Source organism: Rhinatrema bivittatum, chromosome 4, assembly GCF_901001135.1.
Source record: "Rhinatrema bivittatum chromosome 4, aRhiBiv1.1, whole genome shotgun sequence".
Classification (NCBI taxonomy): domain Eukaryota; kingdom Metazoa; phylum Chordata; class Amphibia; order Gymnophiona; family Rhinatrematidae; genus Rhinatrema; species Rhinatrema bivittatum.
Window position 1 is genome coordinate 331,182,731 of NC_042618.1, and position 17,704 is coordinate 331,200,434.

The window sequence follows — 17,704 nt, forward strand, 5'->3', positions numbered from 1 at the left end:
TTGGCCTACCCTGTCTTCCCAATTGTATCTACAGCTGTCAGCTATACAGGCTTTAGTACTACAAGAGATTGTTCCTTTTCCTTTTTCCCTTTAATTAGGAAATGTTTCTAAGTCAGCCTGTTGCCCATACTATAAAACTTCCCATTTCTCCCCTAAAAGCCCTGCTGCCACTCCATGTTAGTGGACCTTGCTGTCATTTAAGAACATAAGACTTACCATACTGGGTGAGACCAAGGATCCATCAAGCCCAGTTTCCTGTTTCTAGCAGTGCCAGTCCAACTCACAAGTACCTGGCAGGATCCCAAGAGGTAGATAGATTCCAACCTGCTTATCCCAAGAATAAGCAGTGGATATCTGCAACTCCACCTCACTAATGGTTTATGGATGTTTTCCACCAGAAACTTTCCAGATCATTTTTAAACACAGCTACACTAATAGCTTTCACCACATCCTCTGGCAACAAATTCTAGAGCTTAATTATGCATAGAGTAAAAAAATATTTTCTCTTATTAGTTTTAAATGTATCACCTAGTAACTTCATTGTGTGTCCCCTAGGCTTTGTACTTTTTGAAAGAGTAAACTACTGATTAACTTTTACGCATTCCATTACACTCATTATTTTATAAACCTCTCCCCTCAGCTCTCTCTTCTCCAAGCTGAAGAGTCCTAACTTCTTTAGCCTTTCCTCAGAGGAGAATTGTTCCATCCCCTTTATCATTTTTGTTGCCTTTCTCTGTACCTTCTCCATCACAACTATATCTTTTTTGAGATGTGGTGACCAGAACTACACACAATACTCAAGATGGAATGATAGAGGCATTATGATATTCTTTGCATTATTCTCCATTCCTTTCCTAATAATCCCTAGCATTCTATTTGCTTTCTTGGCTGCTGCTGCACACTGAACAGAAGATTTCTATATATTATCAACAATGACACCTAGATCCTTTTCCTGAATGGTGACTCCTAATGTAGAACCTTCCATTGTGTAGCTATAATTTGTTACTCTTCTTTAAGTGCATCACTTTGCATTTGTCCACAATAAATTTCATTTGCCATTTGCATGCCTGGTCTCCCAGTTTTCCAAGGTCCTATTGCAATTTCTTACAATCCTCTTGTGATTTAACAACTTTGAATAAGAGAAAGTGAGAGCTTGGACCACGGCAGACCCCGGTATGGAGCTCCGAGGTAAGCACCATGGGAGGCAAGCATATCCAGGCATGGGCTGGACTTGGAACTTGGAACATAGCTTGGAACTTGGAACTCTCAGACCTCCTCTGAACCTGCACGCACAGAGTGAGACCCAACAATGCAATGCTGGTCTCTAGGGTAACCCTCTGGCCACTCGATAGCACTTTCGGAACTGCCACTTGGAAACAGCTCATGCGTCAGGACAGACAAAGGCTGAGGACAGGACATGGCATGACATGGAACTTGGAACTTGGACAAAGACTTGGAAGACTTAGAACTTGGGACCAAGACTCTTGGAACTTGGAAGAAGACTTGGAACTTGGGTAAAGAATCTTGGAACTTAGGATTTATTTATTTATTTATTTATTTATTTATTTATTTAAAGGCTTTTATATACCGGAGTTCATGCACTAGTACATACCACTTCGGTTTACACAGAACAAGGATTAGAAAATTACATCAAACAAATTGAACAATTAAACAAATAAACAATTACATCCAACGATTGGGTATAAATAACATGGCTAACTTAGTAGGAACTTAGAGTTTGAGGTAAAGGAGAGAAATAGTACCAAGTGGTAACAGAACAATGTTAATAGCTAAATAATAAAATAAATGGTAAATACAAATTCTTATAATAAATACAAATGCTTACAGATTACAGTCTTCATGAAAAGTTTACGTCTTCAGAATAGGGTTAAGTATACAGGAACTAGCGGTTATTTCTTTGGGATTGAAGACTTCAAAAACTAAGGTTACATCTGGCTTAAGAGGTATTGGTGTAGCATGCTCAAAAATTTAATGATTTGGAATTGTGAGACCAAGAATACAATTAGGAGTTGTTTGATATGATTATAAAAGCGAGAATGATTCAAGTTCTGGGACATGGCTCTGAGCTAAACCTTTAAGTGTAGGCTTTTGTAAAGAGCCAGGTCTTGAGTTTCTTTTTGAATGTTCGAGTACACGTTTCAAGGCGAATGTCCGTGGGGAGGGCATTCCAATGAAGGGGGCTGGCAGTCGAGAATGCGCGTTTCTTGAGTGAGGACTTGGCTGAAGGTATGAGGAACATGGACAAAGGCTCAGGTTCAGGAAGTTCAGTTTCCAGGTGCACTGCACCTCAGCGCACCCTACATAACCCTGTGGGCTGGTCACAGACCACGCTGTCCCACTGCTTGCCCTACACAACCTGTCATAGGTTGGTCACGGACCACACGGGGAGCAGGACAGGCTCAGGATTGAGACTCAGATGAGGACAGGAGTCAGGACATCACTTGTAATAAGGAACAAGGCTTGGAATGAGGAAAATGACTTGGAATGAGGAATAAGGAGGCTGGCTGGACAAGCTCCATGAGCCTAGAACTAGGAACATGACTAGGAACTCGACACTTGACTTGGAACTTGAAGCTTGGAACTTGGAACTCTAAAAACAAATATGGACTCCGAGGACTTGATCCAGTGAAGATGGACTTGGAAACAGACCCTGTGTCAGGAAGCACCGTACACAGCCCCCCATGGGCTGGTCACAGACCACAACATTGGCACGCCTGGAGGAAGGATGAGAGAGAATCCAGAAGACTGACCTTGGAATGAAGACGGGACATCATAAACTTGATTGAAGATTCAGACAAAGTGGAGATTCAGAAGGCTTGGAAGAGGACCTGATGAGAGACCAGGAACATGTAACAGGCAACATGAAGGATCTCTGATGAGGAACAAGTAAACTAGGAATGAGTAACAAGAAGGTCAGGAACATCCAATGAAGAACATGAAGACCATCAAGACAGAAAGATGACCATGGAAGACCTTGTAGGATGAGGATCCATGGACTACCATGAAGATCCATTGTGAAGGCCCTGAGGAACTAGCAGAGAGCCCTTTGATAGGGCTGCTGGAGTGATGAGGCAGAGACGTCATCAACAAGGGCCGCGGGGCTTTTCCTGCCATGGACCTTTTAAATTAACAGGAGAGGTGCGCATGCACACCTAAGCAGGAGCCAGCATTAGGGCAGGAGCGGCAGCATCCCAGCCGCACTAAGGAAGCAGAAGTGTCAGCAGCATTCCTGCCTCGAAGATGAGCAAGGCAGTAGCAGGCAGCTCTAGCCATGGATTGAGAGTGGAGCCAGCATCCAGCCAGCAGGCAGTGTCAGCGGTGGCTCCCTTGTTGCAAAGATGGCATCAGCCCTGCAGTGGCATCAGGCCCGCCGCAAAGATAGCAGTGGTGGCAGTAGCGGCAACAGCACTCTGGCCACGAAAATGCAGCACCACAGGTAGACAGCGGAAAATGCAGCACCACAGGTAGACAGTGGAAATTCTCACATGCTTTCTCTCTCTCACACACACACACACACACAGGCTCTCACTCTCACGTACTCTCTCTCATACAATCATTCATACACACAGTCTCTCTCTTGCACATGCTGTCTGACTCTCACACACACACAGGCTCTCTCTCATTCCATCATGCTGTCTTGCTCAAGCACAGGCTCTCACTGTCACATGCTCTCTCTCATGCAATCATTCATACACTGTTGCGTTTGTGGCTGCTCTTCGCCCTCACTCCACCCTCTTTATCTCTGTGGTGACTCCCTCCGGGTCTGATGGACGGCTTGCTGCCGCGGCGTCTCCATGCCGCTTCTCTCCGGCGTACCCGGACCGACTTGATGCTGCAGATCCGCTATGTTCCTGATGACATAGGGCGTGCGTGCGCGCACTTCAACGTATGTACCAGCAAGGGTGCGAACATCAGGGGCGTCCTGTGCACAGCCATAGGTTACGAAAATGGACGCTCGTTAATTGAGCGTCCATTTTCCTAACCTGACCGCCAGCCACAATTTTTTTATTATTAATATTTTTTCCCTTACTCCTTTTTTTTATTGTGTCCCGCGGTCATCGGTGCTTGCGACCGCTATTGCTTACCTCTTTCTTTTCCTCTGGCTCCGTTGGGGGAACTCGCGGCTTCTGCCCGGCCTTCATTCCTGGGCATCCCTGAACAGCATGGATGGTGCCGACCTCCATCTTGGCCCCTGGTTCCCCTAGCGCGCGCATGCGCTCCCAGGCCAGCTTTAATGACGTCATGGCGCGAACCTCGGGGGCGTCCCTCCCTGATGACGTCATTCAACTTGGGTATTTAAACCTGCAGGCCCAGAGCACCTACGACTTGGCAACGTGTTCATTCCTGCTAATCGTTCACTTGGACGTCATTCCGGTTCCTGTTCCTGTGGTGTGAGACTCCTGGGTACCCGCTCCTTGGGGGCCCCCTCTGCCTCTTGGCTATCCGCTCCTCGGAGGGCCTTCGCCTGGATATCTCTTTGCCTCACTTCCTGAGGGCAATTCCAGAACGATTCCTTCTCTACAGCTCTGTGAGTACCGTGACTACTCAGAGGAACCATCTCCGGTGTACCCCGCCTTGCGGACCACTACCGTGACTTCACTGAGACACCCCATTGGCATACTCTGTTCTACAGACTTCAGGCATCACAGTGACTGTATTGCCCTATTAGGGCTTCCCACTCCTCAGATATCTTTATCTATCTCTATCTCTCCGAAACTCTACTCTGCTGTATCCTCCCACAGCCGAGATCCTGCCTGCCGACGGTAAGGCTCACCGGGCTCCTCTCAGTGGGTGGTACCATCTCTCACCACGGCCAAAGGGTTCACATCACCCACAAATCCTAACAGATTGCCAAGTCCATGGACCTGGCACAGATCTCGGCCCTTCAGGCCATCCCTGGCCTGACCCAGCGGATCTCCGATCAGCAGAAAGTTCTGGAGAGTTTGGCGAACGCCATTAACCTAAACAATCGGCTGGACACTGCCTCTACATCTGCCAAGACGAGCTCCGTTCCACAGATGCCTCCATTCCAGCCACCAGTGCCCTTGCCGGCACCTCTTCATTTTTCAGGTGACCTCTTTTCCTGTAGAGGCTTTCTGAATCAGTGCAGCATGCACTTCGCCTTACAACCTACTTACTTTCCAGATGTAGTCTCTAAGATGACATATATCTTATCCCTCCTGGATGGACGGGCGCTAGCATGGGCGTCACCCCTGTGGGAGCAAGCGGACCCAATCCTCCAAGATCTGCCAGGCTTCCTCAGCCTTTTCCGCTCCATGTTTGATGACCCCGCTCGCAAATCCATAGCGGGTTCTACTTTACTACATCTAGAACAAGGTTCCAGATCCCTAACCAACTATGTCACCGAGTTCAGGACTCTTGCATCAGAGTTGCACTGGGATCTGGGTTGCTTGCGGGCCATCTTCCTCTAGGGTCTGAGTCCACGCATCAAGGACGAGCTAGCGGCACGAGAACTACTCGACACCCTGGATTCCCTCGTGGACCTCGCAGGCCATACTGATCGCCATCTACGTGAATGCTCTCACGAGACCAGAGGCCCTAAAAGATTGGTTCCTAGCACCTACCGCAGTCAACCAGTTCCACCTGCAAGGATTCCAGTTGCGCAAGGCACCGAGGAGGAAGAACCAATGCAGATGGGTCGTAGCCACCTATCTTCGAAGGAGAGACGTTGCTGCTCTCGTTCTGGACTGTGTATGTATTGTGGCCAACTCAGAAATGCAATGCCCGCATGCCCCAGTTATCTGAGAAACTCTCTGGCCTAGGTTATGCTGGAGGACTTCTCCTAGGCCTTGACATCACTTTCTCCTCCATTGACTCTACCTGTCTCCATCAATTCAGGCACCCTAGAATTCCACACCTTGGCATTAGTGGACTCCGAGGCTGGTGGGAATTTTATCCATTAGTAGAGCACCTGCGGATTCCCAAAGTTCGCACTCCCATACCATTACTGCTCTCCTCCATCCATGGTGAGCCGTTACCTGGTAAGGTTACATGTTTCACAGTACCCATCCGACATCGCACTGGATCCCTGCACATGGAGACCATCTCTTTTTTGGTTTTAGACAAAGCCATTCATCCAGTGGTCCTTGGGTTGCCGTGGCTGAAACTACACACTCCTCAATTCGACTGGAGCACCCTACAACTAACCCAATGGGGTGACTCCTGTCGTAAGGAATGCTTAGAGGTTGTGTCGCCGACGCCTATGCCTTGTTTGTCTACCATGACCTCTCTTCCTGGGCTCCTGCTGCAGTACTCCTCTTATGCTGACGTATTTTCTAAACAGGCAGCGGATACACTACCTTTGCACCGCTCATTTGACTATGTCATTAATTTGCTCCCTAATTCTGAGCCTTCTCGCGGAAGGGTATACCGACTTTCACTGACCGAGACCAAGGCCATGTCGGCCTATATAAGGGAGAATTTAGAAAAAGGCTTCATTCGGCCTTCTAAGTCTCCCACTTGAGCAGGGTTCTTTTTTGTAGGGAAAAAAATTCGGTTCCCTCCGGCCGTGCAAAGATTACCGCAACCTCAATCAAATTAGCCAGAAGGATTGCTATCCCTTGCCACTAATCTCCGAGCTATTTGACAGGCTCCAAGGTGCCAAGATATTTTCTAAATTGGACCTGAGAGGGGCATACAACCTGGTCCGGATACGCCAGGGCGTTGAATGGAAGACCGCTTTTATCACCTGAGACGGCCATTTGAATACCTGGTTATGCCCTTCAGCCTATGTAACGCCCCAGCGGTGTTCCAAAACATGATGAACGAAGAATTCAGGGATATGCTCTATCACTGCGTCGTTGTTTACCTGGACGACATACTGTTTTTTTCCCGAGACCTCCAGAGCCACCGTCAAGACATCTGCAATGTCCTCCAACGTTTAAGGGACAACCGCTTGTACGCCAAGCTGGAGAAATGTTTTTTCAAACAGGAAACCGTTCCTTTCCTCGGCTATGTGGTCTCGAGCCAGGGTTTCCAGATGGACCCCCAAAAGACCAGAAGCATCCAGAATTGGCCCCAACCAATGGGCCTCAAGGCGCTCTGCAGATTCCTGGGATTCACTAACTACTACCGTTCTTTCATTCCACATTACTCCACACTGACCGCCCCACTCACAGCCATGACCCGCAAAGGAGCCAACCCCTCACAGTGGTCACCCAAGGCCGTACTGGTGTTCCAGAATCTCAAGGACACTTTCCTCAGAAAACCATGTCTATGCCATCCAGATCCCCGACGACCTTTCATCGTTGAGGTTGATGCATCAGATGTCGGTGTTGGTGCAGTTCTCAGCCAACACTCCGCCAATCACACCTTGCATCCTTGCTTGTTCTTCTCTCGACACATCTCACCTGCAGAGCGCAATTACAGAATAGGGGACAAAGAATTCTTGGCGATAAAACTCGCCTTCGAGGAGTGGCATCCCTGGCTCGAAGGAGCTCAACACCAGATTACAGTCTATTCAGACCATAAGAACCTGGAGTACCTGCACCATGCACAACGCCTTAACCACCGACAGGCCCGCTGGTCGCTTTTCTTTACTCGGTTCAATTTCTTGCTACGATATCAACCAGCCGAAAAAAACACTCGAGCCAACGCCCTCTCTCGATCCTTCACCGCCAAGGATGTTCCGGACGTCCCGCGCCATATCATTGACCCGACCAAAGTACTTCTTTCCACCACATACACAGTACTTACCGGGAAGACGGTGGTTCCTCAACCACTTCACAAAAACATCCTTCAGGGGGCACACGATTCCCAGCTAGCAGGCCACCTCAGTCAAGCTAGGACTCTCTCTACTCTTCAGAGATTCTATTGGTGGCCCACCATGAAAAAGGACGCTCAAGTGTATGTGGGACTTGTGCCCTACCTGGGCATGTCAGAAGCCACCGACAGGTCACCTCTGGGGACTCCTACAACCACTTCCCACACCTAGTGAACTGTGGGCGCATATAGCCACGGATTTCATAGTGGACCTTCCTTCCTCCGGTGGCAATAACACCATTTGGGTTACAGTGGATCTTTTTACCAAAATGGCCCATTTTGTGGCTCTCCCTGGCCTTCCTTTAGCCCCAGACCTGGCGAAACTATTCATCCGCCACATCTTTCACCTTCACGGACTCCCAAGGCATATTCTTTCCAATCGAGGGGTACAATTTGCAGACAGGTTCTGGAGGGCCCTATGTAAAAAATTTGACATATCATTGGACCTCACATCGGCCTATCACCCGCAGGCAAATGGACAGACAGAAAGGAACGAATCGGACTTTGAAGCAATTTCTCAGAGCATACATCAATTCACGACAAAAAATGACTGGTCCGAGCTGCTCCCGTGGACTGAATTTGCTCTCTACTCATACTTGTCCGCTTCTACTGGGTCATCACCCTTCCAAGTCATATACAGACATCAATCTCGGCCTCCGCTTCCACTACCACTGTCAGTATCATCACCTGCGGCACAGGCCACAGCACAAGAGTTACATCAACTCTGGGACAACATGAAACATCTTCTACAACAAGCTGCTCAGAGGTCGAAGAAATGCTACGACACCCATCATCGAGCTGCCCCCCAGTTCAGCCCTGGTGACAAGGTGTGGCTTAGCACCAAATTCATTCGTCTCAAGCTGCTTTCCACCCGCTTTGCTCCCAGGTACATTGGGCCTTTTCCTATCCTTCGTCGTCTAGGCCCAGTCACGTACAGCCTTCATCTCCCAACTTCGCTCAAAATCCATAACGCCTTCCACGTCTCATTACTGAAGTCTCTCATCGTCTCCAAGTTCTCCAAGAAACCACCTGAACCTCAACCATTGGTGTCAGAAGAGGACATCACTTATCAGGTACAGGATGTACTAAATGTACGTAAGCGTGGAAGACGATGGGAGTACCTGTTACCGTGGGAAGGCTTTGGGCCCGAAAAAAATTGCTGGGAGCCTGCAGCAAACATTCTCGATAAAGAACTGATCAAGCAGTTCCACAGGTCCCATCCAAGGAAACCCAAACCCCTGGGAGGGGCCCCTAAGAAGGGGGGTATTGTTGCGCCCCGCGGTCGCCGGCGCTTGCAATCACTATTGCTTACCTCCTTCTTTTCCTCTCTGGCTCCATTGGGGGAACTCTCAGCTTCTGCCCGCCCTCATCGGCCCTCCGACCTCCATTCCTGGGCATCCCTGGACAGCATGGACGCTGCTGACCTCCATCTTGACCTGGGTTCCCCTAGCGTACACGCGCACTCCCGGGCCAGCTTTAACGACGTCATGGCGCAAACCTTGAGGGCGTCCCTCCCGGATGATATTCATCTTCAGTATTTAAACCTGCAAGCCCAGAGCACCTACAACTTGGCAACAAGTTCATTCCTGCTAATTGTTCACTTGGAGGTCATTCTGGTTCCTGTTCCTGTGATGTGAGACTCCTGGGTACCCGCTCCTTGGGGGCCCCCCTCTGTCTCTCGGCTATCCACTCCTTGGAGGACCTTCACTTGGATATCTCTTTGCCTCACTTCCTGAGGGCAATTCCAGAACCATTCCTTCTCTACAGCTCTGTGAATACCGTGGCTACTCAGAGGAATCATCTCCAGTGTACCCCGCCTTGCGAATCACTACCGTGTCAACTCAGAGGAACTCTCTCTGGTGTACCCCACCTTGCGGACCACTACTGAGACTACTCAGAGGAATCGTCTCCGGTGTACCCCGCCTTGCGGACCACTACTGTGACTTCACTGAGACACCCCATTGGCATACTCCGTTCCATGGACTTCAGGCATCCCAGTGACTGTATTGCTCTATTGGGGCTTCCTGCTCCTCAGATGTCTCTATCTTTCTCTCCGAAACTCTACTCTGCTGTATCCTCCTGCAGCTGAGATCCTGCCTGCCAACGGTGAGGCTCACTGGGCTCCTCCCAGTGGGTGGTACCATCTCTCACCTCGGCCAAAAGGTTCACATCACCCACGAATCCTAACATTTTCACTTCCTCCGACTTAATATCACCATGATATTAAGTCGGAGGAAGTACAGAAAAGCAGTATTTTCTGCTTTTCTGTTAACTTTAGGGACTCCTCAAGAATTAATGCCTGCTCTGGTGCAGGCATTAATTTTTGAGAGTAAAAATGTGTATCGGGTGCACTTTTTTTTTTTTTTTTGCATAAGTGCGTAATGGGTATTAGCTAATAGCCTCAATGACAAGAATTTACAAGTGATGCGCGCTATTAGCTACGCACTGCTTTGAACGCACGTTTTGGACGTGCTAATCCCCTTAGGGGCGGATTTTCAGAGCCCTGCTCGCGTAAATCCGCCCAAAACCGGGCGGATTTACGCGAGCAGGGCCCTGCGCGCCGGGAAGCCTATTTTACATAGGCCTCCCGGCGCGCGCAGAGCCCCGGGACTCGCGTAAGTCCCGGGGTTCTCTGAGGGGGGCGTGTCGGGGGCGTGTCGGGGGGCGGGCCCGGTCGTCGCGGCGTTTCGGGGGGGTGTCGGCAGCATTTTGGGGGCGGGTACGGGGGCGTGGCTACGGCCCGGGGCGGTCCGGGGGCGTGGCCGCGCCCTCCGTACCCGCCCCCAGGTCGCGGCCCAGCGCACAGGAGGCCCGCTGGCGCGCGGGGATTTACGCCTCCCAGAGGGAGGCGTAAATCCCCCGACAAAGATAAGGGGGGGGTTTAGACAGGGCCGGGCGGGTGGGTTAGGTAGGGGAAGGGAGGGGAAGGTGAGGGGAGGGCAAAGGAAAGTTCCCTCCGAGGCCGCTCCGATTTCGGAGCGGCCTTGGAGGGAACGGGGGTAGGCTGCGCGGCTCGGTGCGCGCCGGCTATACAAAATCCATAGCCTTGCGCGCGCCGATCCAGGTTTTTAGCAGATACGCGCGGCTCCGCGCGTATCTACTAAAATCCAGCGTACTTTTGTTTGCGCCTGGAGCGCAAACAAAAGTAGGCTATTCGCGCGCCTTTTAAAATCCGCCCCTTATTGCATAAGGGGTTTTAGATGCACATCCAAAACATACGTCCAAGCATTTCTAAAGCCACGTGTTCAACTGAACGCCCTATATTGCATCGGCCTGACAGAGAAGGAGCAGTGACAGCATCACCCCAGAATGAAATTTTTGGATTTGAAGAGAGATTTTTGAAGTGCAGGAGGTTCCCTTTTTTGTTGTTGGGAGGAGGATTTTGATCCATCCCTCCTCACAGGGAAGCTGGTTTCCTGTGTGCATCAGACTTTTCCCTCCAAGAAGGCACATCTACTGGAAGAAGGAAGAAACAACCCGGAGACCCTCAACAGGATTTCCACCCCAAGGGACCAGGACTCAGATCTTTAGACTCAGGTAAGGTTTTTCTGGGCTTCAGGGTTTCCCCAGTAGGATTCCCCTTACATTCTGGGACAGTTTGTACACTGAGGAGAAAAGTGGCAAGCTTTACCCCTGAGACTGAGAAAAGGATACAAGCATAGCATCAGAGAGAGAAAGATTGTAAATATTTCTACTGTACAGTTTCATTTGTGGAATAACTTTTGGACACTGATGGAAATATTGGAAATAATTAGTAAACTTTATTTGAACACCCAGTCCAGCCAGTTAAGAACATAAGAACATGCCATACTGGGTCAGAGCAAGGGTCCATCAAGCCCAGCATCCTGTTTCCAACAGTGGCCAATCCAGGCCATAAGTACCTGGCAAGTACCCAAAAACTAAGTCTATTCCATGCTACTGTTGCTAATAATAGCAGTGGTTATTTTCTAAGTCAACTTAATTAATAGCAGGTAATGGACTTCTCTCCTCCAAGAACTTATCCAATCCTTTTTTATTACCCAGCTACACTAACCACATCCTCTGGCAACAAATTCCAGAGTTTAATTGTGGGTTGAGTGAAAAAGAACTTTCTCCAATTAGTTTTAAATGTGCCACATGCTAACTTCATGGAGTGCCCCCCTAGTTTTTCTATTATCCGAAACTTATTCACATTAAGCCATTCTAGACCTCTCATGATTTTAAACACCTCTATCGTATCCCCCCTCAGCCATCTCTTCTCCAAACTGAAAAGTCCTAACCTCTTTAATCTTACCTCATAGGGGAGCTGTTCCATTCTCTTTATCATCTTGGTCGCCCTTCTCTGTACCTTCTCCATCGCAACTATATCTTTTTTGAGATGCGGCAACCAGAATTGTACACAATATTCAAGGTGTGGTCTCACCATGGAGTGATACAGAGGCATTATGACATTTTCCATTTTTTTCACCATTCCCTTTCTAATAATTCCCAACATTCTGTTTGCTTTTTTGACAGCATCTAATATGTCCATACAGAGCTGCACAACTTAAGGGAAAACACATCATCACCAGGGCTGCCTTCAACCCCCTAGAATCTACCCCTTGGGATCTCAAGAAGGGGAGAAATGCCTAAGAAGACAGCCCCAGATAATAAATTCTTTTATGGCCCTAGTGGAAGTAGCCAACTCACCTGAAAAAGGGTTGAATGAGTCTATCTGAAGTTTGAAGTTTATTGATAAGGTTGGAAAATGTGATATAGAGATTGAGTTCATTGGCGTTGGGCAGAACGTGACCTATAAAGGTTAGGGTTTGTGTCAGCCACTTTGTGAATCGTTGAGGCCACCAATTCAAACGAGGTAAGAACAGGTATATATACATAGTTTTTTTTTTGTCTTGTGGGGAAAAATGTTTATAATTTAATTTTATTTAAAGTTTTGCCAGACATAGTACCCCTGATGCCGATATTAATATACTGAAATGCCATCAGTGTCTGGTGTTATGTAACAGATGATTTGGGAACTCTCTAGATAAGTAGTGGGAGTTTTTCACTTGTGACTGTTTTTGAAGATTTGAAGTACATTGAACAGATATGGTCTATAGCTCATTGAGAGCAAAAGACTGCAGATTAAGGGGCGGATTTTCATACTCCGCGAATAGGCCTACTTTTGTTTGCGCTCCAGGCGCAAACAAAAGTATGCTGGATTTTAGTAGATACGCGCGGAGCCGCGCGTATCTGCTAAAAACCTGGATCGGCGCGCGCAAGGCTATCGATTTTGTATAGCCGGCGCGCGCCGAGCCGCGCAGCCTACCCCCGTTCCCTCCGAGGCCGCTCCGAAATCGGAGCGGCCTCGGAGGGAACTTCCTTTTGCCCTCCCCTCACCTTCCCCTACCTAACCCACCCACCCGGCCCTGTCTAAGCCCCCACCTTACCTTTGTCGGGGGATTTACGCCTCCCTCCGGGAGGCGTAAATCCCTGCGCGCCAGCGGGCCTCTTGCGCGCCGGGCCGCGACCTGGGGGCGGGTACGGAGGGCGCGGCCACGCCCCCGGACCGCCCCGGGCCGTAGCCACGCCCCCGTACCCGCCCCCAAAACGCTGCCGACACGCCCCGAAAACGCCGCGATGACCGGGACCGCCCCCGACACGCCCCCCTCGGAGAACCCCGGGACTTACGCGAGTCCCGGGGCTCTGCGCGCGCCGGTAGGCCTATGTAAAATAGGCGCACCGGCGCGCAGGGCCCTGCTCGCGTAAATCCGGGCGGATTTACGCGAGCAGGGCTCTTAAAATCCGCCCCTAAGCGTATAGCACAGTTTTGGTGGATACCACAATTATTTCAAATAATGCATGTTGATAATCTGTAGCTTCACCTACTTTTTTCTTTTGTGAGAACATTTTATAAACCATTTTTAACAAGGTGGATTTGGGAAAAATTGACCTTGGGAGTGAGCAGCAAAAATGGATCTGCTTTTGGGATCTGCTGGGCACTTGTGACCCAGACTAGTCACTGTTGGACTTGATGGACCTTTGATCTGACTCAGCTTGACATCTCTTATTTTCCCATGATTTAGGATATCTCAGATCGAATGTTGGTATATAAAAAAATAATAATAATTAAAAAATTAAAAAACTATATTCTTCCCAATTCTGGCTGCTCACTGTTGTGTATCAGAATTCAAGAAAACATGGGACAAGCACCGATGATCTCTGAGCTAAGAAAGAACTATAAATCTGAGCAGGGGATGTAGATGGGCAGATTGCATGGTCCATATAGTCTTTTTCGGCAATCATGTTTTATGTTTTTATGAGCAGACCACAAGCTGTATGGCAGCTGAGGGCATGGTCATTGCACCCTTTTGATATGAGGATAGGTATAATGCAGTCAGCAAGGGATGAGAGTGAAAAGGATATCATTGGTGCCCTCCACCCTAAGCAGCAGTGGTTCTGAGTTGGCCTATTATCTGTACTGTACCATCACCGTTTTGATATTCGAGGAAGTATGACACTCCTAATCAAGAGACGAGAATGGGGAAGAAAATCTCTGATACTGTCTACTCTATGTCGGGTGAGAGCTGGTGTGGATATATTTTCTTAAAAGATATCTATTTGCCAACATCCAACAGCATCTCTTCTGGGTGCCTTCAGATATGTGCTGCATCAATGGTTAGGAATATAAAATAGAGAAGGTATTTATTGAAAAGACAATATTCCAGTGAGTGCCCGACTCAAGGTCTGAGTTTCGCCCGAACACAGGCTGCTTCAGGGGCTGTTCATGACAGATATTTCCAATTGTCAGGAAACAATATAATTATCTCATACCTTTTTGACTTGCGTAACGCAGGTACATTCAAGATATTGTCTCATCTGTAGAGATGCAGCAAATACAATAGCGCCAAGCATTTGCTGCATCTCTACAGATGAGACAATATCTCTTCAGTTTGTTTCTATTTTTCAGTTCCAAACCATCAATTCAAAACACTGTGCTATTTGGAGCAATATCATTCTTGAATGTACCTGCATTACGCAAGTCAAAAAGGTATGAGCACTCATTGGAATATTGTCTTTTCAATAAATACCTTTGAGGACTTCGGCTTCTCTATTTTATATTCCTCACGGCTTTGCTAGACCGGCTTCCTTCTTGTTTTTTGGGCCCTGCATCAATGGTTACCAGGCACGTCCCCATCTCTGAACAATATCGCGTAGTGTAAATGTGCTGAAAACAGAACACTCAAAAAAGGGAGAGGAGAGCAACAGCCACATTCGGGCCGATACAGTATTCGGGCCGATACAGTATTAACCCGCCATTGGCGCGCGTTTTCCCTTACCCCTTATTCAGTAAAGGGCCGAAAACACGCGTCCAACCTGCCGAACCAAATAGTGCCCTCAACATGCAAATGCATGTTGATGGCCCTATTAGGTATTCCCGCGCGATTCAGAAAACAAAATATGCAGCCAAGCCGCACATTTTGCTTCCAGAAATTAGCGCCTACGCAAAGGTAGGCACTAATTTCTTCAGGCACTGGGAAAGAGCACAGAAAAGCAGTAAAAACGGCTTTTCTGTGCAACCTCCGACTTAACATCATGGTGATATTAAGTTGGAGGTCCTGAAGGGTAAAAAAAGTAAAAAATAAAAAAAAAATAAAAATTTGAAGTCGGCCCGCTGCTGTCGGGTCGAAAACCGGACACTCAATTTTGCCAGCATCCGGTTTCCGAGTCCGTGGCTATCAGCGGGCTCGAGAACCGACACCGGCAAAATTGAGCGTTGGCTGTCAAACCCGCTGACAGCCGCCGCTCCGGGCCAAAAGGAGGTGCTAGGGACGCGCTAGTGTCCCTAGCGCCTCCTTTTGCCTGTTTTCTACCGCCGGGCCTCATTTAAATACTGAATCGCGACTGGCCTGGGCGTTCACCCGCTCTCCCGCGGACTTTACTGAATTGGCCCAAATGTTAGCTATCCAGTTCATGAAAGGAGGATAAGCCTTGAAGAATAAAAAAACCCTAAATAAATAAATAAATAAATAAATAAATAAATAAATAAATAAATAAATAAATAAAATTAGCACCAAGGTCTAATATGAGATTAGGAGATTTTTGCAAGACTGACTACACATGAGATGACAATGTATGCTACTATTAATGTGTGAGTCTAGTTTAAACTGACTGTAATCCACATTGAGTCCATTTTTGGAAAAACGTGGAATATCAAATGCTTGCAGATAAATGCAAAAATAAAATAATCACCCAAATAAAAGAATAGCACTAACAGCAGATAATAAGCTATTTGTATAGATGAGTTTAAACAAGGTTTTAATAAGTTTCTGGAGGACAGGTTTATAAATAATTATTATTTGACTCTTTGGTAGCCATAATACAATTTTATATGGATTTTATAGCACATAAAATAATTGTCTTTATAAATATGCATTAAAGCAGCATCAAATATAATAGTTTGATTTAAAAAATACTGTAGCTATGGTCCTTATGCAATTAGTCAAAAGTAACATAGCTATAATAATGTATATTGGATATACAGGGCTCCACAATGTCAAGAAGTATTGAGGTAAGAAGAGCCCATGACCCAAAAAGCTTACAATCCAAAAGGAGAAAAGCGACTTACCACAGTCACAAGCAGTGGAAGAACCAGGATTTAAATCCGGGCTTCCATGCTTCTCAGCCCAATATTCTCACTATAAGTCACTTCACTTTCTACTTGCCAGGGGTTAACCTTTATTGACTGTGACTAGGATACTTATCAAAATGAACTACTCCTTATACTTTCATCTGAAGATACACAAAAGGCTTACAAATGCCTAGGAAACTATCCAGCACCCTGTTTTGATGGGCACACTCAGTAAAAATGCAGAAGTCTCCTATGTCCCTGCACCTTATCTCCCGAGAGTGTTGCCACTTTAAGAGCTTGAAGTGCAGGGGGAGCAATGCAGTAATGAAGGTGTTGCCCTTTTAAGGTCCGAATCTGAAGCGGGAGCAAGGCAGAGCAAACGTGACTATTCCTGCAGCATTCAAAAAGTGGGACACGGCTGGCTCTGCAGCCTTGTCTTGAACGCCAGCGTGCATGCAACCTGGAGGCATTGCCACCCCCGACCCCCCCCCCCCCCCGGCGGCAAGCAGCTGCTAAAACGAAGCCCCGCCCCAAAGCCCAACGGGGCGGAGAGCGCACGCTACCGGACAGGCAGGTCGGGACGGAGCGGCGAGCTCTTTTAAAGACCTTTGCTGGGCTAGTTTTATTTATCTTTAATAAATGTTTGTTTGCCTTTCGGAAACAAGGTCCCAGAGTAATTTCCTCTCTGCCACAGGTGTCCCTAGCAGCTGAGCTGGCCCACGCTCGACCTAAGAGGATGTTCGGTTATGTCACGTCCTGCCCCCCCTTTTTGTTGACTTTTGGCCGCTCCAGACGGCCCGGCCTCAGCTGACCCTGTGCTAGCCCAGGACTGCTTGATCTAGCACAGGGGGCAGCCATTTCAATCCGGGGGAGGATACGTTGTGCCCTCGGCACCATTCGAGTGCAGCAGCTCTGAGTCTAAAGGTTCGCAAAAAGAAAGGAAACCCATTTCTTATTTTAAATTAGATGCCTGCAGGCATTTCTTATTGGTCTGCTGCTTATAAAGTGAATTTGCTGGGAGACTCCAGTGGTTGTCCCCTTCAAGGTGTTGGCCCTGTTGCTTCAGTTACATGAAGCCCCTTGGAAGCCGTAACTCCTGCTTCCTTCTACAATAGAATTCTGGTGAGAGGCTTTTTGGAAATTGCCATCCCCTCCCCATGATTAGAAGTGGGTGCATTGTAGAACAAAGCACTTTTGCTCGCATTGTAGTGGAGGTGTTCACAAAGGGCTTGATTTTAAAAAGCATTTACTCACTTAAAACTGGATTTTACTCGAGTAAATGCACTTTACTCGTGTAAATGGGTTTTTGAA